The sequence below is a fragment of the Aulostomus chinensis genome, chromosome 3 (assembly GCF_037954235.1).
Source record: "Aulostomus chinensis isolate RoL2024-O1b breed Wild chromosome 3, RoL_Achi_v1.0, whole genome shotgun sequence".
Classification (NCBI taxonomy): domain Eukaryota; kingdom Metazoa; phylum Chordata; class Actinopteri; order Syngnathiformes; family Aulostomidae; genus Aulostomus; species Aulostomus chinensis.
Genome location: NC_141322.1, coordinates 4318040 through 4340860, shown reverse-complemented (window position 1 = coordinate 4340860; position 22821 = coordinate 4318040). Strand labels below are relative to the sequence as shown.

At 43.6% G+C, this 22821-nt stretch overlaps 1 pseudogene; it reads left to right on the top strand.

Moving 5' to 3' along the window:
* Nucleotides 1-18167: 18167 nt before the first annotated feature.
* LOC147267407 (cilia- and flagella-associated protein 206 pseudogene) lies at nt 18168-20986 on the top strand (annotated as a pseudogene).
* Nucleotides 20987-22821: the final 1835 nt, after the last annotated feature.

Genomic DNA, 22821 nt, shown 5'->3' with positions numbered 1-22821 from the left:
TGATTCCTCCAGATTTCACACACTTTTCGATCTCTCATCAAGAGCGACCCGGACATGGTCAGACACGGCTCGGTTCAGGGATATTCTGGATGACCACATGGATGACTGTCTAACGAGGACCCCGGTGAATTCATTCACAATACCTTCTATCCTGTTAGGGATCCATCCTCTGCTGTTGGATTTTCTCCTTACTGGGACCCTCTTTCACATAGTGGACCGTCCTGGTCTACACTGGTCCACCCGCTGGCAGCCACAACCCTCACAGCTCACAGCTCTTGCTTGTTCTAGCTGATGGAAACAAGCTGAGGTGTCTTTTTTCTTATTTCAGTTTTGGGAATTCATTAGTTTTTGCTTGCCTCATCTCTGCGTTTGGGCCCATCTTCCTCCCCATGTTCCTCACGACATGACTTTTCACTGCTCTGTTTTTCATCTGCCTTCATACATTCTCTAAAACAAGTTTCAAATGCCGAAAACTCTGCAAACAAATCGGAAACCTGCCCACACTAAATTCTGAATGTCTCATGCTTCCTGCAAAATGCACCACTGTGTGCAACAATTTGGGATTTTGGGCACAAAAGTGACGAAATGCTCGGCTGTCCTTTCGTGTAAATCTCAGCTCGCTAACCTCTTTTTGACTCCCTGAAAATAGGGAGTAGCTCAACTAACACCACATATTGGAATATGAGATGTGATGATGCATTCTGGACAGAATGAAGGAGTTATTGACCAGACGGAGGGATAAAAGAATCACCACAAGGGGAACAATCGAAAACAGAGAGGAGAAATCCCCCCCAGCAATTTGCACCCAGCTCATTTCTCTACATGTCCATACAATGATCTAGTGACCACAATCAGCTGATGGGCATTAAGATGGAAATACAAACTCTAGGATGAAACATGACATGTATTTAACAAAAACATTATCGTAGAAACAAAACCTATTTGCCATCTTCTGCTTTGGGCTGTCCTCTCAAATGAAAAGAGCGCTGTAGTCCACTAAAGAGGTCGTGCTGTTAATCACATAAATGAATGTCTAAATCGTGAGACGTTTATTTAACCCTGAATTGGTGCATATTTGCTTTTCAGCAGCAGCTCATTAAAACTGGAGTTTATTTTAAGTGCACTTGCAAGCAGGAGCAAGAGCTGTGAATCCACTTGAACATGGGGCCTCACCAGGGACAATAAACCTGCGAGGACCCGAGACTTTAAAGGGACAACTGTGTTTGTAGGGGGTTTCGGCAGACTGCACAACTAAGAAACAGGGGGAAAAAAACAAAACTCAAATTGCTTTTCCACGCCAGATGGAACTGCTTCTAGCTGATACTAAAGGGACAGAATTGGCTATTACAAAACCCAGAAATAATACTTTGTGATGTGTGTCTTTGAAAAAATAACTGTCACAAACAGAGTGAAATATCGTTGTCCTCTCCAGCTCTGTAAATTATTCTCTGGGGCTTTTCTTCTCACTCTTGTGTTTGGCTCATTTGAACAATAAAACTGTTATTTATGGGCAGCTGAAGGGAAATCAACAGTGGTGTTAGTGGATCTCTTCTGCTGCTTACTGAGCAGTGGATCCTGCACAAGCACAACATACTGGATGTGCACAGCCCATTTCTTCAATTATTCCCCACAATTTCAGTCTCAGTGTCCTCCCAGTTTGAAGAGCCTGCCTGTCTCTCAGCTTGAGGAGGGTTGAATGCACACACATGAACCACTGACCACCGGGCCTCACCATCCATCCATCCATCCATCCATCCATCCATCCATCCATCCATCCATCCATCTATTGTCTACCTCTTATCCTGTTCAGGCTTGTGGGGGGTGGGGGGGTGGAGCCTATCCCAGCAGCCTTCACCATGGACAGGTCACCAGTCCATGGCAGGGCCAACACATAGAGACAGACAACCATTGGCTCTCCCAGCCACGCCTACGGTCAATTTAGAGCCTGGATTAACCTGGTCCCCTCTTGATGTCTTTGGACTGTGGAGGAAGCTGGAGTACCAGAGAGAACCCACACAGGAACAGGGAGAACATGGAGACTCACCCAGAAAGACCCCGTGCTCCAGCTGGGGCTCCAACCCAGAACTTGCCAAACATGCAGACACAGATTTCTTTTGACATCTTTAGGCGGATTTTCTTCATCCCCATCCAAATACCTGGTGTCTTTGTTGTTGTTCTTTAAGGCAGTTGGATTGACATAAAAATGTCAGTGTGCTTTTGAAACTCATAAACTGTTAGCACACAAACAGTCACTCATATTTGGTGCTGAGAAATATTGATGATTATGAAAAAGCACTTGGTCAAAACATGAGGAAATAATCCCTCACAGTTTTATTCCTTTCATAATTTTACATTAAGTGTTCATAGAACATGTGGTCGTCCAACAGTTCCTTTCCATGATTACCTACAGGGCTGTCTTTTTAAAATGTATTCTTTTTTCCTCTGAGTTTAATTTTGTAATATGTAACTTTTTGATTCTTTTAATTAAATAAGTGAACACCTGCTTGACTAAATACTGTTCAACTTGTTGGAGTATTCATGCAAAATTATATAGGAATATAATAACAGAAAGACCAAAACCCTGCATGGATGTTGGAAAGACATTAAACATAGGAATTTTTTTTTTTTTATAAATGTTCTGATCATGTTTCATTCCAGTTCCCTAAAAAAATCCCAGTGCCAAAATAGTTTCAATTATTTATTTATTTATTTATGTATTTATAAATGAGAAATGCCACATCCCAAATAACATTGTGACAGTTACAGGGAAACAATGACATAGTACTCATCAGTACTAATAAATGATAACTTAAATATAACAATCATTGTACTTAAATCATGTGTCCACCCGTCTGCAGTACACACAACTAGACACACATGAGCAGGGCAATCCAGCAATGGTTCAATTTCAAAATATACATTTCTATACAAGATAATGAAGAGCTTTGATTCAAGCACTGTACAAAAGTACTGTAGTAGTACTGTCATTGCGTAGATGCAGTACTCGGATACTTCAGAGATTTTTGGTGTCCTGCTAGTCAAGGCAAAAGGACCCAACAAGCATCAAAGCCTTGCAAAAGTTTTCCCATAGACTGAGTTGTTGTTGTGAAACAAAGCGATAAACCGATCATCAGAATCAATCATTGTCAGTTCGGTCTCCGTGCTGACCGATTTCAGATCGACTCGTAAGCTTTGACAATCACGTCAGGAACAGAGTATTAAAGCAGACGAGCGTGTTGGTTCTGGAACTCTTTCACCACTGTAGAAATCCAATATTCTTCACTTTGCTCTGTGTGTTTTTTGTTGCCAGCCTGCTTGTCAACACTGTTTTGGTGTCTGTGTGTTACTATCAGGGAAATGCTGCATTTATATTTAATTAATAGCCAAAATGCTCCAGCAGTCCACATTTCTCTTGTAGCCGATATAAAGTCGGACAGGCCGGTGGAGCTGATTGTAGTCCTTCATTTTTCTCTTTTTTTTTCCTTTGCAACGCATTACTGCATTTAGAGGGGAAGAGAGATAATGGTATGGCTTGGGTATTATTTAGAAAGTGGGATTTTACTGAGAAGATAGCTGTCAGTCAGGATAATGATGATGATTACCTAAAATAAACACATGAAGCTAAAATTTGCTGCCCTCAAACATCTCCAATGATGTCAACAACATAAAAAAACTTTATTTTTTAAAAGACAATTTTATGAATAATTATGAGACATTGGGAGTCAAGTGCCTTCAAGAACACACTCATCTGTTTTCAGTCTATTTTTTACAATCCTCCCATACCAGACGTTGAAAAAGCCATTGGTTGTTTTTGGTTGTTCCCCTGGAAACACTGGCTGAAGGCAACATAGAGACCCACATCCTCCTGTGTTGAGTGAGGCTCCACTGACACTTGACTTTATGCACCAGGGGACACGCTGAGGACGGATTCTGACCCGGTCTACCAAACCATCGTCAGAGGTGGGCAGGGACTCATCCATGCCTCACAGAGCAAAGAATTTTAAATGCAAATACATCTCAAATGCACAGGTAAGATTACTGTGGGCCAAAATACGACATTGAGGTGGTGGAAACTACTTGAGGTGGTTCTACTCATCATAGAGCCGGTACTACGCATCACCAAGGTGGTACTACTCATCAACGAGGTGGTAGGAGGGGCGCTCATACAAGAGTTGACAGTCATACATGGGTTTGACACCCAGTCTTCATGCATGAAGGTCCCCATGACAAACATCGGGCCGCCATTCAGACTGTCTCGTGGACAGCGGCGGTCCTGAGCAGCTGCCTAACAATGCGTTCTCCCCTGCTTTGATCAGTGTCCTGTTGATGAGGATAGAGTCTTCTTCATCCCAAAGTAAGCAGAACTTCATGAATGGCAAGAATCTTTTTTCTTTTTCAGCTGTTATTCTTGTTTTACCAGTGTGCAAATCAGGTGAAGGTGTAGCCTGCAGATAGAAATACCTCTGCATGCATTCATTCATCAGAAGAAGAAGACCAAGACATGATCATGGCTTGAGCAGGAAAGACCGGACTGAATTGCAATCTCCTCCAGCAGGAACTCCAGCCTTCCCCTTTCCTGGCCATATCAACCACCTGACTGGACGACTGAGGTCTTCCAGACCACAGTGGAGATATAATTGTTAGGACTACTAGTCCGAGTGAGTAGTAGGACCCAAAAAGGCTAACACCAAGCACAGAAACAAGGAGTCGTCAAACACACAAAAGATTTAATAATAACCAAAAACAAAACCACAGTAACAACCAAACAATACCAAGTCCTGACTAAACACAAAATCAGCCCTAAACTAAATCTACTACACCGTGGCGAGCGGGTAGGAATATCAAACAAACTAACTCTATGGATAAGCTAACTAAGGACAGAACCACACTTGGAACAATACAAGAGCAAACAACGCTACAAATACTGGGACTTAACAAAAGCAAGGAAACTAGTACAAGGAAACTATGGCAAGGTACATGATCAAGAAAAACACGGACAAAATGGCTGGAAAGTTAGGCAACAACCAAGACAATCTGGCAGCGAGGCGATGCCGCCAAGCTGCTTAAGAGCAGGGAGAGTAATTACAGAGATGAGCCTCAGGTGCACAGTGGGCCTGCTGCACCGCCAGGCCACACCTCCACAGTGGAGACAGGAGGAAGACAAAACAAAACCATGAAACAAAACACAAGCAATAATAAAATATACCTAAAAAGTCCAACTCATAACAATAATCCCTCCACCTGGTCCTCTGTCAGCCCTGTGAGCTCATCCCAGCCAGACATGCTTCAAAACTTCTCGAGGTGGACGCCCAGGTTACATCCTTACTAGAGGTCCAGCCCAACTGGCTTCTTTCACAGGGGCACAGATGCCCCCTACCCTCCTCAGAATGCCCATTTTCCTCGCTTGTATCCAGGTTTGTCTTCTTCAATCCTGGTTTTAAGATGATGCTGTCTGAAGTAGTTCGACAAATGAGCTGAGTTTAAGCTAAAAGTCATGAGTGCCAAACAGATTGCAAAAACTTGAGTGTCCTTTCAACTAAATGGTAATTAGGAGTAGGACTGATATCCAAGATCTGACTGCAGGAACCATATCTGCAGAACCATATTTCTCATGGAGAGTTACCTACTGCTGGAGAGAAGGTACTTGAGTGGCTCAGGGAGAGCAGTAAATATGCAAATTTCTCAAAAAAGTTGTTCCTTTTCCTTAAATCCTGGTTAGTTGGTTGGTTGGTTGTACTTGAGCTACTTGCCATGTGTCGTCTGTTGGCCTTTTGATTGACTGCACATTCCTGCATTTGGGTCCACCTCCATCCTTGCTTTGTGAAAGAACTATCGACCAATATTTCAGTCACAGATTTACACAACACCACTCAAAGAGGATCAGTCTGATGCCCCCTATCACACCCCAGTGACTGTTGGTTTGGCTAAGATCTCGGCTCTTGTGTGTTTATGACGGGTGGTGTCTCTCTGAGCAGAACCCTGACTGCTGCCTATTCCTGAGCTGTCTCACAGAACGGAGCCTATAGGCCAAATCTAATTGCATAACATCTGCTATAAATGATCAAAGTCACATTACAAATTAACAGAGTATCTAATCTGAACATCTACAACCTGCCTTTCTCTTCTTTCCTCTGGCCTTTAAACAAATTGCCTTCTTTTAAGGGGATCTGGGAAGGTTTGAGGGTCTAGGGTGCTGATCACACAGTATAAAGCGACGTGTAATGAGTTCCATGTTCATAAAATCATAAACAAGATATGGGGCTGCCTGGAGCCTACAACCCTTCCCCGGTGCATAGAGCAACACTTTAAAGCCTCACAATTGCAGCCTGTTAAAGCTACACTACATGAGGATCCATGGTGGTAAATGCGTGCATGCTGTTCTTAACTGATACTAGCCAAGACGAGCACAAAAATCAATGCAGCATAAAGCAGGGCGCCATGTAGGTAATGATAAATGTAAGCAGCTTTAAATCCACTGCATAGCTCTGCAGGGGGCGGTGTGTAATCCTCATCCAGACTGTTTCCCATTAAGGCAGCCACCAGTGGATGGAGAAGGTCATTAACAGTAATTAGCAAACAACACTTGTGCCATATTTCTGTAACAAAGTCTCTCTAATCTTGTTGTTAGTCACCTAATTAATGAAGGGAAGCTGCCTAATGCGTCTCAGTTAAAAGCCACAGTAGCATGATCTCCAGCCACAGAGGACCACGGGGTCTCTAAACCCCATGAAGGCTCCTTTTTCCTTGGGGGAGGGTTTGCCTGATGAAGTACTGCAATGCTGAGATGTCTGGGATGAGATAATGGGACAAAATCCTCCAAACAGAGGAAGTGAAATAGAAACAACACGGTTTGGTCTGATGGGCTGGATCTGCTCTGACCTTGACACTTACACAGAGGATAAACTGGTCGGGATGAGAGCACTGGCACCCTCTACAGGAAGAATCTGTTTCCTATGGTGGCTGAGGTCCTTTGATGTGCCTGACAATGCTACGGATGTTTCAGACAGCACCATCCTCTGTGCTGTTGCGTGTTGGGTAGCAGGTTGAGGGGGGCGGACACCAACAGACTCAATAAGCTCACCCGCAGCCCAGTGATGTGATGGGGTGGAGCTGGACTCTCTGACATCAAACCTGTGGCCATCACTTGGGGTGCAGCATGTCAACACATTAATGACTCAGGCATTGTTTTTTGGTTACATTTATACCTAAGTCAGTGCACTGCCATATTCCTACTTCCTTTTATTAATTTTTTTTTTACATATTCCTAATATACTGTTTCTCTATATTCTATATTTTCTGTATGTGAATTTGGGAACCTGCAACCCGAGTTTAACCCTGGGGATCAATGCAGAATTTTGGCTTCTGACTGAGGGACACCAGTGCTGAGGGTTCCAGCTGAAATCACATGTAGACTCTTGAAGTCAAGACACAACAACAAAGAAACCCTTCTGTTCTTTATTCATGCACTGGCCGATTTAAGTTCCTACAAAACACGTTCTTTCAAACGATTGGGGAAAAAAATCCATTACACATTTCTGTAGGTTTCTTTCTCTCCTGCCACTCGTTGCCTGTTCTCTGTCGCCGCCAGTCAAATGCTGTTTTTATAATCCTATTTTATGCAGACTATAAAAAAGTAATTGTTTTTAGAGACAAGTGGAATGACGGTATTGCTTTTCCAAAGTAAAACATGAGGTTTTGTATTCAATCCATTCATCCATGGTCTGTACCGCTTATCCTTTTAAGGGCTGCAGGGATGAATTTACATTGAAATCCCCGAAATGTAACCCTCTAAGATTCTAGGGTGAGGCTAGAGTTACACACCTGGTGATTACTGTTGCAGTAAGTCAGTGGCAATGATTGTGGAAATACAGCTCTGTGTGTGTGTGTGTGTGTGTGTGTATTCATGCATACAGGGGAGTCGCAGCGTTGTGTCTTTTTAATAAACTGACATTGTAAAGCCGGGTGAGTGCGGCAGGACTTGCTTATTTTTGCGGGCTGACCTGGAAGTTAGCGTCTCCTCAGTGTTTTAAACTCTGGGTCAAATCTGCCCTGTGACTTTTCACTCTGCCTGTTGTCTTTTAGGAGTGATGCTGTGCAGCTTCTCATCCACATGAGAATCAATGCAGTGAAAATCTACTTAAGTACAACCAGTAAAACAATTAACAACAGTGTCATTGTCTGTATTTCATTGTGCACATTGTAGATACTTGTCTGTACTCCAGGTGTTAAACAAATATTGAAGCTTGTCTCCGATGAGAGCATCAGGCTGCATTCTCTCATCCTCTCCCTCTCTTTCTCTTCCTGATCGGAGGTAAATAAGAACCATGGGACTGTTATCTGGTTACCAACTCTCCACTTTTAAAGTTTATATAGAAATGAAAAATAACTTTTGTTATTAATGGTCATAATCACAGCAAACTCAGAAAAACACAGGGCTGTAGTGTGTTTGACACCACGTGTGTGTCAGGTGATCAGGCATGCGTCTGACCGTAGCTCTCCTGCTCCCTTCCATGTTAAGAGAGTTAAGAAGTTATTTCCCATCAATGATTTCTCATTTCACCTCCTGTGACCCATCAGAATGTTCACTCCACATCACTAAGACTGGGATCATCTTTAAAAAGGACTTCTTTATATGATTGTTGACACAAATGTAATCATGCAAAGAAAAAAGCTAACATAGCTTCACAACATGGTGGGTCCACACTTGGACAGAGGGTCCTCCAGGCGTGCGGGGGTGTCACAGACTTTTACTTAAGTCTAAAAGAACATAAACACCTAAGTGACTTGCCCTCCTGCTGCAGGCTCAGTCTATTGAATGATGCATGTGTAAGTCTCTGTCTCTCCTAGGGCCCCCTTTTGCTGTCACTCGGTGCCTGTTAAACACATAAAATCCTGCAAAATATGACAGTATCAACTGTACATTAAGACATGCTTTCATATCCATCCCCTACTAGCCTCTTCTTCCAACACTGGTACGTACCGGTGTGTTTTACACCACAGAACAAAATGTTAAAATATCTAACGCTTGTGTTAACCACAGACGGAGGTGAGGAGTTACTTATTTGTGTGTTTCAGGACTCACTCCTGCAGCACCTCTAGTGAGACGTCAGTCTTGGAACCCACTGGTGGACACTGTCGCCGATATTTTATGGTTTAGGTGTAGCCAGCAGATATCCAGTCCACAACTTCCTCGCTCTGTCCACCGCTCATTGACGACAGTCCATATTGCAAGATGAGACATTTGCATGGAGATGAAGCTGAAAACCGAGAAACACAAGCTGAGTCTTTTAAAAGTGGTCATAGACTGATATCTGAACATCAATGCAGACGGAAAGAAAACTAAAGAAAAGTTGAGTCATCATTCCAAACTTGCATTTCAACCAGTGCCCTCCATCTTTCTTGGACTCCACTCCACTGTTTCCATGGGTGCAACTGAAGCCTGCTCAATCACACGTGATTGGTGAAAGCTACTCAAACTGAAAACAGCAACCACGGGCTTTCCTGTCACGAGGATTTCTCCTAAGCCAACGGCTCTTAATTTATAGGCAGAATCTGTTAGATGGTGATTTTAGAGAGCGTTTCATCCACATTGTTACCAGACCCCGGGGGCAGTGTGGCTCAGAGGTGGAGTGGCCGTCTAGAAACTGAAGGGTCGCTGATTCGAACCCCACTTCCCCCGGTGACCATGTCCAAGTGTCCCTGCGCAAGACACTGAACCCTAATGGCTCCTGATGGCCCTGCAACGGACTGGCAACCTGTCCCGGGTGAACCCGACTCTCGCCCAATGTATATCCGGATTTTGTTATTTATTTTACAATAAACAGTTTATGAATTAGCTGTGTGTGTAGCCGCGCTACCCTCTTCCACACAGACGGCACATTTTAATCCCAGTTAATAAATATTCCTTTTAAGAAGTGTTTTCCTTGCTCTGCCATGTCACAGAAATGTAAAATCCCCTCCTTTTAAATAAAGCTGTTTAGATAAATGTGTGTTTTACATATCTGAAATCACAGGCACCTCCATGCTGGCAGCACTCCCTTGGTGAGCGCTTGTCACTGTCGAGCCGGAGTCGTCTGACACAACATGTTACTACACGAGCGCGAGTAAGACCACAGCATCCACGCGCCGACACCAGCAACATGTTTATTTATCCCTGCTTCTGACTTTCAGATGCACCTGCTCGTCATGCGCGCTGTTTTCTATCTGGTAAATCTTGGCAGCCTGACTTCCAGACTGGAGTGTTGACAGAGCTGCACAGCATGTAGTAAGGTGCCTCAGGCAAGAGAAACGCTGCTTCTCATCTGCTGCTGTTGTATATCCAATCACATGGCGAAGATCCGTTTTTGTGAATCACTCACATTTTCTCTGGTGTTGGAATGATTACTTTCTATTCTGTTGGCAGGGCCAGCCCAAGCCATTATGGGGCCCTAAGCAAAATTTGATTAATATTCACTGATGTCTATATATCATTCACTCACCTACTTTATATGTGATAATCCAATTTCTTTGCCCTGTGTTGTGATTTAATTTGAATCCTCAAACAGGTTCTGATGGAGGAATTGCCACGGAAGCTGATGAATAGTTTTGTGTACTTTCACAGTGTCACAAATCTCTTAATTACTGTTTGGGAAAGTCAGCAGCCCCCCCTACTGGCCACACAGAGAAGCAGCAAATTCTGCAGACTTGTAGCTGTGCTACTTGCCTCATCCCTGGGTCGGCCAGGCATGGTTTGACCCTCATATTGGGTCTGATATTAAATGGCAGCAAACTCAGTAGCAAGAGTGGCCAGTGTTATCAGTGTTCATATAAACCAAGACGCAAGTTCACCAAAGTTCCAGCTCAGGATGACACAAAGACTAAAACAGTAGCTTGAACAGCAGGCTAACTAGCAACACAACATGTTTTCTAGGGTTATAACCAGATAGTGAAAGTACACACACAAATCAGTGGATTTGGATGTCAAGGAAATTCTGTGACTTTCCTCCGGTAGGATTCAGCTTCTCTTCTTAACACACCACACACTTGCTGAGAAATATAAACAGTGTGCCTGGATAGCGGTAGGCCTGTTAAGAAGAACCATTTTTTGTGTGTACATGTAGTCTAATGTATGTCGTGTAATTTTAAGAGCGGTGCGAGAGCCTCCACACACAAACATGAAACAGAGTTCTCCTGTCATGAGCTTTACAACGTCTGTTTTTATTGAATGATGCTGGATTTACAATGGAGTGTTAAGGCCACACTGGGTAAAAAGAAAAAAAGAGTAAATCGAAAAAAGGTTTTTTGAGTTTTTGAGTATAAACTCCCAATCACAGGAAAAAAAAAAAAGTTGGGATACGATTAGAGTAAGCTTTAACTTTTAGCTGACAAAGGAGGATATTATGGTGTCTGGAGCAGAAGTAAACAAAACAGGCAAGAGAACTGCAACCTGTCAACCTGTATAGTGCTGATACTGATGATTACACACAAAAATACCCTTTGGGACTTTGAGAATAAAGTAACAATTCTATGAGAAAAAAATTGGAAAAGTATGAGGAAATGATGAAGTATTTCCAAATTCGTGAATTCAGTACTGAAGCTCACTTCCATAAGGTGCTCCTCGACCCTCAATTTAACACAGAGAACTGCTCTTCTAAAATCTGACTAAAATCTACAGCTGTATTCCTGATTGTCTCAGTGTGGCTCTGTTGCTGTGTTGTATGGATGATACACAAGTCTTCCCAACATTTCGTCCTATGTGAATTTTGGGACTTTCTTTCTCCTCTTTCCTGCTCATTTTGGCTGTGAGTGGGGTTGTGGTGTATTTGGAGGGTGGAGGTTTGGCCCTGCCTGCCCATGCAGGGCACCGGCCTGCTGAGTAGTGACGCTGGCAGACAGAGCCATTTTGATGTTTAGCCATTGCTAGAACAAATGGCTTGAGGCTGTGTTCTTGTGTGGTAATCACAAGGAGTAATAGACCTGTCAAAACTGTGTTTCTTTAATGTGCATTTCTGATATCAAAGACAGAATTCCATGTACAAGGAAATACACTTTGAAAGCCACCTGATGACATCATCAGGAATTCTGACTTTGATGTGGGGCCTCTTGCTTTAATCTTGACTCTGATCTCTGACTGATTTAATTGTGTGTATCACCAGTGTTTCAAGATTTCTTTTCACAATATGATCACGATATTAATGATTGTGGTCCCGTTAGGGTGGCAGGGTGGAGCAGTGGTCATCACTGTGGCCCCCAGCAAGAAGGTTGTGGTTGAGCTTTTCTTATCATACGTGGTCCCGTGGGTAAGTGGTTCCACCACAGTGGGCTGTTCTTTAGTGGGAGTTTGTCAGTTCTAGCAGTCTCGTTCCCCTCACAAAGAGCTGCATGTCTCCCTCTCGGCTGCAGGCCTCTGTTTTAGATGCTAAAATGAGTTTGTTGTGCTGCTGCCTTTTGTTGCAATGGGCAAAGACAAACTTTGCAGCGTGCAGTCACTTGTTCAATGTTTGTCACCGCAAACCCAGACCAGTTCCAAACCACTGACGATACTACTACTACTACTACTACTACTACTGCTACTAGTAACACTACTCCCTTCTTAGAAACAAACTCCTTACTCTCGTTAGCCATGTTGCTACAGGAAACAAGGGGGACGGGTGAGGGCAAAGCTCCTGGGGGACAAAAGGTGCGCCATAGCAAGAGGGGTAAAAACTCAGTTTTTTAATTTTTTAAAAATCGCCTGCAACAAAACTCGAATTAATCAATAAAATCGATATATCGCCCAGGCCTAGGTCACATTAACCATAATGTGAAATTTTTGTACCACAACATCTCACAACATACAAAGCCAAACCAGAATAAAACAAAAAAAAGGAGTGTCATCAATGATGTTGGTATTTAATTAAATCAGATTCTGCAGTTGTTGCTGTAACTGCTGTTTTTTTGGATTGGAAGTTATATTATTGTCTTTGCTGATGTTAACTTGGCATTGTACATTATTGGTAATGCATGTGTTGTCCAATCAATAGTTCATGAGTCCATAGTATTCTTTTTAACAAACTATTGCTTTGATTGACAGGTCAGCCTGTCCACCGTCACCTTCATCCAGAGCAGCAGGAGTCACTCCCTTCAGCCTGGACCGTGAGGCTGGTTCAGGCTCACAGGCCCATTGCGCATGCTTCTTACATTGGAAAGTAGTAGTGTGTAGTGTACGTAGTTTCTGACACCTATGTTGTTACCATAGCAACCCATGTAGCTAGAACAATGAATGGATTCCACAAATCCTGTCTCCTGACTTCCAAATAACAATGCTGACAGAGAAAAAAAAAAATCAAGTTCACCTGCAGGCTGGACAGAGCTGCGTGAAAAATAGGAGCAAAGACCAAAGTGTTGCATTTATATATTTATGGAGTGTACTTATTGTACAAAACATGACCAATGTTTAGCATTCCCTCAAGCAACCAGCAGTCTCCTTTGTTGTTGGAAACCAGATAATACAGTTGTAAGCAGGTGATGGTAGCTTGGTGTGAGCTCCCTCTCCCATCTGCCACAGCCTTCCAAGTGGAAACCTCAAAAATCTTTTTGCTTAACACCCCCTGACAAGTCAGTTGACATATGAGAGAGTTCCTTTAATATATTCTTAAAGCTTTTGGAAGCTTTTTTTCCTGCCCCCCCCCCCCCCAAAAAAAAACTGATGAATAAAGCATAGGGCTCAGTCAGTAAGTGAGTGGCAGGGAGGGTGGAGGCTGGAGCCAGGTCCCATCTATCACTGTCAAGAGGCAGTCCACACACACACACACACACACACACACACACACACACACACACACACACACACACACACACACACACACACACGTCCAGTGGTGTTTCCACCACTTCAGAGGACATTTACAGTAATTTCCAGATAAAAAAACACCACTTGTCTCACTGCAACACTACACCAAGTATTCACATTTAATGATTTATATTTTGGGGACTTTCTGTCCCACAAGAGGGGGCCCTCAATGTGACTATGAAAACATGAGGAATTCCTAGTGTATGCACATACACTTACACACACACACACACACACACACACACACACACTCTCTGATGTCATGAAACAGACTGATGGCAGGGTGTCAGGATGAAGATACATGGGATGTGAGAGGGTATACTTGTCTGGATGAGGAGGAGGAAAAAGAGGAGGAGGAGGGAGGATAGGCTTTAATGGGGAACTCTCTCCAGGGACTCCTTTTCAGACCTGGTATTAAAAGCGTCAGCTTTAGGTACAGGTGCACTCAGGTTACATGATCATCTTGTCCACAGGAACATCAGGGCCACTGAATGGTTTCATGGAAAGAGAATTGTAGGCTTCACCACCACAACCAAAAAGAAGATGTGGTCCATCATCAAACCACCACACAAGGGCATAGCCTCTGGAGCAATGGTGTCCATTTCCTGCGGAGGGTTATTTTGTCAACGGTCGGGAAGTGTTTTTCTCAAAGTTGATGGGAAACCTCAGCAGTTTTAGGGGAGTTAAAGGGCTGGCAACATCTATACTGAGGGTGGTAATGTGGTGGCTAAGCAGGACTTTCTCACCTGGCTGGGGAGGGGGGACACGATGAATATGAACATCATCTTATCAACATCTCCCCAACCAGCAAAAACTGATCTACCAAACCCTTCATTGGACATTGATAGCCTTCTTCTGTATTAAGATAAAAATAAATGGCCACAACAAATTACATCAGTGTGTGCTGGATCATTGACATATCAAGTATTATTATCCAGGCAGTGCAGCTGTCTACCAACATGGGGGGGGGGGGGGGGGGGTTTGTTGGTCCAAGTCAGAATAGAAAACTTGTCCAAACCAAAGAGACTCAACTCCAGAACTGGGAGCCAGATCTGGGTGAAACTTCAGCAGCCTCATGGTCTGCTAACTGCATGGTTTTAAATGTTGTGTGCCCAGCATGAGCAGAGGGTTTGTTTCTGTTCCATTTGTTCCTACCTCTCTCCTCTTTGTTGCTCCATCCCCTCATTTTTTTTCTCTCCAGGTGCTGTTGAGTTGATGGAGCTTCAGGCTTTGACGAGGTGATTAAGCTTCACCTGCCCAAGCCAGGAAACCACATGATGTCAGATGCCTGATGCCTGGGCTGCCCAATTGCCTGTCTGGAGGCATTTATAAGAGGAGAGCCCGGCTGAGGAGCTCGCTTGCTCTTTGTTTGCACATCGATGCAGCAGCACTGAAAGAAACTGTGGGTTTGTTATTTGAAGGTGTGGTTGGGGAACATATTAGCTCAGTTTGGGTACCCATACATTTCTCACATGTAGTTTAGAAGCAGTCGCTCCGTGGTGGCAGTTGCCACCTCTGCAGGGTTTTGAGTATTGTCTTGAACCCCCTTTTGTAAATGTTAGCGTTGTGTTATTTTTAGCTGTAGATTGATAGTTTTCTTGTTTGTTTTCATTTGTGGATTTGGCACTCGTCCTCCCTCCTCTCTCCCCCACATTGACAACCTCATTGCAATTTTAGGTAAAAATGAATCTCTTTTGAACCTTTTCAGCAACTCCAACTGATCCCTTGATTTTTGTCGCATTGCTGTCTCTTTCACCACTATACTTAACAAAGGGGTGGAACATAAAGCCCCTCTATGCACCGTGGGCATGCCTGCGGGATGCTTTTGCACTGGGCCCACTCACACTTATTTACAGGTCTAGTGTTCGACCTTGTCTAGTTTAGAACAGTTCTGTATAGTTACAGCTGTGCATAGTCTTTCAGCTTTCCCTGATATAACCAAACTGTTGACTTCTACTCTGTTGCTGACTGAGCTTTCATGCACAAGACTTTGATTTTTAAAGGCTCCAGTGGAAAAAAGTTATTTAAGACTAAACAGCAGTTCTTGAAAGTGTCAAAGGTTCCAAAAACAGAGCCTGTAATCTCTTCACTGTAACGACGAGCATAATGTGGGGAAACAAGTCAGAAAGAAGAAAAGAAGAAAAGTTTCTAATCAGGTGGCAGCCAGGTAGCGAATGACAAGTCAGTCAGTCGTCCTGGTAATCAGGCAGTGAGCAAATTTAGCAGCCAGCAACAAAAAAAAAAAAACTCAACAGCTCACACTTCTTCCTGACTACCACAGCGGCACGACCAGCTACCGTAATGTCTATTGTTCGAGTCGGTGTGCTGCAAAAATTGCAGCTGCAGCATCTTAGATTGACACTGCATGACAACTAGATCAATGGTCCTGATGGCAGCCGGTCGCATCGCTGTTGACTGAAGTGCAATCGAGTTTTGTTTCCTTTAGCCCTTTTTCATATTCACTGTTTACTCAGAGACGGGTAAACCCTGGGGTGACTGGTCACACTGAGCTACAGGAGCAGATGACTTATTTCTAACAGCTTCGACTAGCAGGAAGCAGAAGTCCCACTTTACTGATCGAGTTGTTCACCTTAATGTACAAAGGTCTGTCAAGGACATGCCTTGTTGTAATTGAAAGCTCAGGATTTAATGGTGACTTCCCCATTTTAATAAGTAGGTGATTGAACTGCCCGGTCTACAAGGAGAGGAACGACTGCAGGAAATTGTGTTGTTCTGCACGAAAGAAATTCCCGATGGGAGAGATGTAATTCTGCACTGGAGTTAGTATTTCATTGTGAAGGTAGGCAATGACAAACTGCTTGTGAGGCTAGTTATCCTGAGGAAGGATGTTTATGCCCTCAAAATACATAAAACCAGTGGGTGGCAGATTTAATCTAGAACCACAGATTGTTTCTTCTTTGTCTGACGTGCTTTATAGTCTGGAAATGAGAGCAGAATTAATGCTCCTGGCCATCTGATTGAGATGTACTGACACGAGCCAAGCACAATGCTTTCCTTTTGTTCCCTTTTATAACACAGTTACAGTATACACAATATTACTCATGCTGATGTACAAGAAGAAGATCTGTGGTAAAGCCTTTACATTATTTGTCTTTATTTCTTGTGACGAACACTTACATAACCTGGTTTTGTGGAGCTGGTAACAAAGCTCTATAAAGCAGGGTTTTAGAGGAACGAGGCTGGAGAACGACACAGGGAAGAAATCGAGATTAATGACAGGGATCCAGCAACAGTTTCATCAGTAGCAGGCCACATCCATCACTAACGTTAGCCAAGACTAATGACAGCCAAGGAAAACATCTTGTTAATGAACTTTATAATGAAAGATGATGTCAGAGATCGAACGGGGGGGGGGGGGAGTAAAACAGGACTCAGGCGTTAGAGCTGAGCTGAAGAGGAACAAGAGGTTTGCAATGGTGGTGGGTGACAGTAATAAAGACTTGTCTAAACCTGCAGCTGCTCGCATGATCCTGCAGCGCAGAGATTCGGTTTACATTTGAGGGAAGAATGCTTTTTTCAGGGGTCTGTTTTGCATCAAATAGCTAAATAAAGGGGACTCAATTTTGTGGCCTCAACCATTCAGAGGTTAGGGTTAGGTTTTTATGAAGCCTGTCAAGCAATCAATTGAGCAGGACCTGTAAAAGTACCTTACATTAAGCTAAAAATGCAGTAATGTAAACCCAGAACTGGGGGGGATACAAATTAATAACAGTTCTCTGTTGTAACATTTGCTTCATTAAATGATCTTGCATCAACAGCCCAATGTAGACGCCAAAGTTCAGTCAGATGAATGGTTGCTGAGCTAACCAAGGAACATGTACAGTACATGGACATTCATGCCAAACTTGGCGTGTCCATCGCTGGTTCCCCAAGACAGTGCCACCTTTGGACGAGTGGCTGTCATTTATAAAAAAGACTGTTTGCCTCTTGTTCACTTGCTTGTGGAAGAGCTTAGGAATGAAAATGTTGCCAGTTAACAAAGAATGAATGTTTTTGGGTGCTCAGCAGTTACCTGATAAGACTCAAATAGACTATGTGATTTTTCTTGGCTTACCACCAGTTCAGGGACATGAGATAATCAAAGTCAGGTTTCTGCATGAATCTAGGTCCTGTTAGCTAGACTTGATTTTAGTTGGGGCTTCATCTGGGTCTGTCTGGACGTGTCATGCAGCGAGACTAAGGGGCTGGGCTGGTGGTAGTGACCCTGAGGAGTGGAACAGTGACAGCCAGGATGACTGAGATGACTGAGATGAAGGAGGAGCCAGATGACATGAATGGATTATACAAATCAAACCGGACCAGTTCTCCTCAAGTCACTCTCACACAATAAGTTCCACTCTGTTAAAATGTCTGGGGCTCATACAGAAAGTGTGATTAAAGCCATTATTCCTAAAATTGTGCAGGAATGTGCCATGAGAGAACAAGCTGTGTCAGCCTCTCTGGTGGACTTCATGTTGAGAACTATTCTGCTGGACCCCAGGAACCTGTTGGATGCTGATCAGATACTCACTAGACTTGACATTAGAAAACTTGAGGAGCTCTGTTTAGATCGCTTATCATGCAGTCCATCCCAGGACACAATCAAAATGCAAATGTACTATGATAAGAATTACAGACGCCGTTGTGACTACCTTTTGGAAATCCACAGGAAGCTGGAGTCCAAAATGAGCCCGATGAAGAAAGAGATTACTGACAGCAAGGTGGAAATGAGTGAAGACATTGGCGCTCTTTACGGTAAAATTGTCAGCTATATTCTCTTGTGCTCTTGCATGGGTTCACCAACCGTTCACGCTGTCCAGGAGACATCAGCTGCCCTGCAGAGCTTTTTCCCCTGGACTGAACTGGGAGCCTTCCTGGTGCTCCCCAAGAGGGTCAAGGAGCAGCAGCTGAATGAGCTCGCCATGATTGTCACCGGAATCCGAATTTTTAACCGTGGCAGCAAGAAGGGGGAGGAGGAATTCTACCTCCACCAACTAATGCCTGCAGCTCTCCATGAAGCTCTGCGTGTCACCACTCAAAACATCGACAATGAACTGAGTGTCACTCAGAGACTGGCATGGAAGTACACTGCTCTCCTGGAGAATCTCCCCAACCGTCAGTCTATAGAGTGTGACATGCCCCTGGACCTGCTCAAGCAGGCTCTCTACAACGTACGGCAGCATGAAGCTTTTCTCAAACAGTTGCAGGCCGAAGCAGGTTCATGTGCCAAAAATGCTGTCATTCTGCACAAGGAGCTCTCATCAAGGAGGAAGTGGCTGAAAGGAACAATGCAATCAAAGACATTTGGGCCTATTGCAAAGGCCTTTCCTCACTTCAAGGCCCTGTCGGAGCTGTGGTCTAAACTTCAGGTTGAGGCGGAGCTGCTGAAAATCTTCAACAACATTGTGCTCAGTCTGAAGCCCTTCCTCTCTTCTCAGGACAAGATCTTTCCTGAATCTTCCTTGGACAGCTGGCTTAGGGGATCTCAGGTGAAGACAGATGAACAGAGGTTCAGAAAGTCTTCAAATCAGCGCATCAAACCAGATGAGCTGAAGTTACAGGAGTGGCTTCTGCCTAAAACTGCTAGTTTTACCGAGCTGCCACTGCAGTATAATGGACTATGTGGCTACACTCTTGTCAGCACAGATGGACTTTTACTTCCAGGAAATCCACACATTGGGGTCCTGAAACACCAAGAGAAGCTCTATGCTTTTAACTCCAAGGAAGCTGCCTTGAAATTTGCTGACAGTCCTGATGAATTCATTGCAGCAGCAGCAGAGAAAGCCAAAGCATCCCCTGAACTGAGTCGGCTACTCAATCCCCAGCTCCATGTTGATCTAAACTTGGAGATGCAGCCAGGAGACCCATCGCTGGTGCGGTGTGACATTAGCACACAGACCAACCTTCACCCGGTGGAAGCAAACATCGTTAAATCATATGACTGGAATCAGTGGGAGATGCGAAGGAAAGCTATCAAACTTGCTAATCTTCGGACCACAGTGACACATTCAACCCAGACCGATCAGAGCCACAATAGACGAGACAATGTCTCTCAGACATGGCTCCCAAAGGAGGCTGCCTGTCAAACAAGGACAGACGGATGGAGCAACACGCCCAGCCATTTACTTGGGAGTCAGGCGCAGATGTGGTGAAGGTTTACCTCACCAGACCTCTGGATGAATAACAAGCAAGGTCTTTTGTTTAGAGAAGGAGAAGCTAATTCAAGGAAAATGTAGATGGGAAAATGGCACAAATCGCCAATACTCCGGACCTGATATACTGATGGAGGTCTGTTAAACCTTGTAAACGGCACGGTGGTGCAGTGGTTAGCACTGTCGCCTCACAGCAAAAAGGTTACGGGTTCGAGGGCACGGGATCTTTCTGTGTGGAGTCTGCATGTTCTCCCTGTGCCTGCGTGGGTTCTCTGTGGTGCTCCGGCTTCCTCCCACCATCCAAAGACATGCAATTGGGGACCAGGTTAATTGCATACTGTAAATTGACCGTAGGTATGAATGGGAGTGTGAATGGTTGTTTGTCTCTATATGTTGGCCCTGCGATGGACTGGCCTCTCGCCCATAGCAGCTGGGAGAGGCTCCAGCCCCTCCGCGACCCTTAACAGGAGTAAGCGGAAGACAATGGATGGATGGATTGATGGAAACCTTGTAAAGCATTCCTAAGCCAAGGAACAGGAAGGGATTGATGTGGGTTCCAGCACATTAGTGTAGAGGGAAATGAGGAAGAAGATAAGAATGTGACTCAGGAGCTACTGCAAATACTGCAGTGACATTTTGTTCTCTTTGGTCTTTGTTCTTTACTCCACCTGGACTCCTAGTTAAGGGATTTTCATTCAAATTCCATCTGTCCTCCGCACTGCAGCAATTTCCACTCAGCATTTCAGCCATGTTTTGCTAAGATTCTGCTGATTTGGTCTTTTTCTCCTAGTTTATGTGTTTCTATCACATTCACTTGGAGCACATGGGTCCATTTTGTCCTTCTCTTCTTGCACATGGTGTTTTTATGTTGAAAATTAACAGGATTCACGATGCATTGGGACTTCCTCTCTGGCTCCATCTGCTCTGCGCAACTTGACACACCTTCCGGAAATTAGGGGTTAGAGATTAAAATCCCCCATCCTGGCATCAGAACTCTTGAGATGGAAGTCTGACAGAAGACACCGCACAACCTAGAAGTGCCCTAAATGTGTCTCATTGTGTTTTCCTCTTTTCTTGTTGACATAAGATTTAGCTGTAAAATAATTATGGCCAAACCCTCTGTGAGATTTATTTCCATTATGGTGATAAAAAGATCAAATAGGTTTGAGTGCATGCATGTGTTTGTTTTTTAAGTAACTCTTCAAATGTCTTTCATTGATTGTTTCGGTAGCTCCATTGATAAGGAATCATGAAAAATAGTCCATAAAGAAAAAAATATGTAGCAAAATGATCTTTTCTTGTTCATCAAGTTTTTCATCGAGTCTCTCTGGTATAGAGAGTTTGATTTTTTTAAACATCATTGAAAAGTGAATCAGAATTGAAAAGCTCTGAGCCAGATTCCACTTGTGGTGGCTGCTATCAGCTCTAAACTTAAGAGCTAAATGCACAGGATGTATATCACCCCTCCATGTTGCCCGTCTTTCAATGTTGCACCTTTGTTCAAGATAACCTTCCTCATGTCCAGTTCCTGCCAGCGTGTTTTGATATTCTTTGTTTCTAAAATTATTCCCAGTTTGAAAAGCTTGCTTTGGATTTTCTTTGTTGAACTCTTTGGCTTGATTGTGAAGTCCTTGGTGAATTATGGAGCAGCTCTCGCTGTCCAGCTTGTTTATTTAATATTCTGAGAGTTCATACAGACTGTGGGTACTGAATTCAAGGTTCCCATAAGCAGATTGAGAATTTCAACAATGCCCATTGAGCAACACCTGGAATTGGACCTTGTAACATCTGTTTATCATCTGACAAAACTTCCCGCTTGAATTATGTTCAGTTTCACTGAACACTGAAATCAAATCACCAAACCACAGGAAGTGTGGTTATTGTGCTAGCAGGAGATGAAACAGTTAGGGTGGCAGCATCTTTCTGAGTTGAGGGTTTGTATGCCAACAACGTCATCTAGCGAACCAGACCTGTCAGTGTCTTCAGGTCAATACCCACGTCTTCACCAACCAGTCATCGTCCGTGTGAACCACCTGACTCAGCTTCAGGTGTGTTCATACTGCTTTATCAGGACGACCAGCTACGAGGTGAAAACTAATTTTGATTAGAACTACTTCGTAGTTGACTTGTCATCAAGAATGATTTTACAGCCAGCAACCAATCAGACTGGAGTATTGATTCAGACTGTGGTATGAGCCCCAGTTAAGACACACAAATTGCTCCAAGCAATTTGAAAACCCCACAAAAACCCATCTCACCAAAAAAATTCTGCAGCTTACCTGAAGTCCCAACACCTGATGTCACTGCCTGTTTCAGTGAGGTTTATTATCTGGGAACGTATTGTCCAAAAAACAAGACATAAGCTGCTTTGATACAGGTTCTCTTTGAAAACAATTTATTCAAGTGCTTTTTTTTTATGATGATGTAAAAATAACACTTGAAATCGGTGACTGCATCGCTAACAGTAAGAAAATCATATTTGCATTTCTTCATTAGCTGCAGTGCAACATTTGGAGAGTGGCAGTGAAATCAGTTTCAGTGAGAAAAGCAGTTTCACCATCTAGTCTGGAGGAGTAATTTGCCTCCCTGCAGTCATTGTTGTAATTATTCCTGAACAAACACACTGTGATACAAGGGGCACTGCATTTCAGCAAGTTTTCTTGGAGGTTTCACACTGCATTCACACTGACCAAGCTTTGTTAATTGGATCCCAAATGCAGCAAAGGACTGTTCAGCAAGATTAGTGAACCCAAACCAGGAATTACTGATGCGTGCAGGTGACCTGGAATGAAGACAAAACAGCAAAGATTAAACAGTTCACGTCAGCCTTTAAATGTCTAATAAGCGCTATTCCAGGGT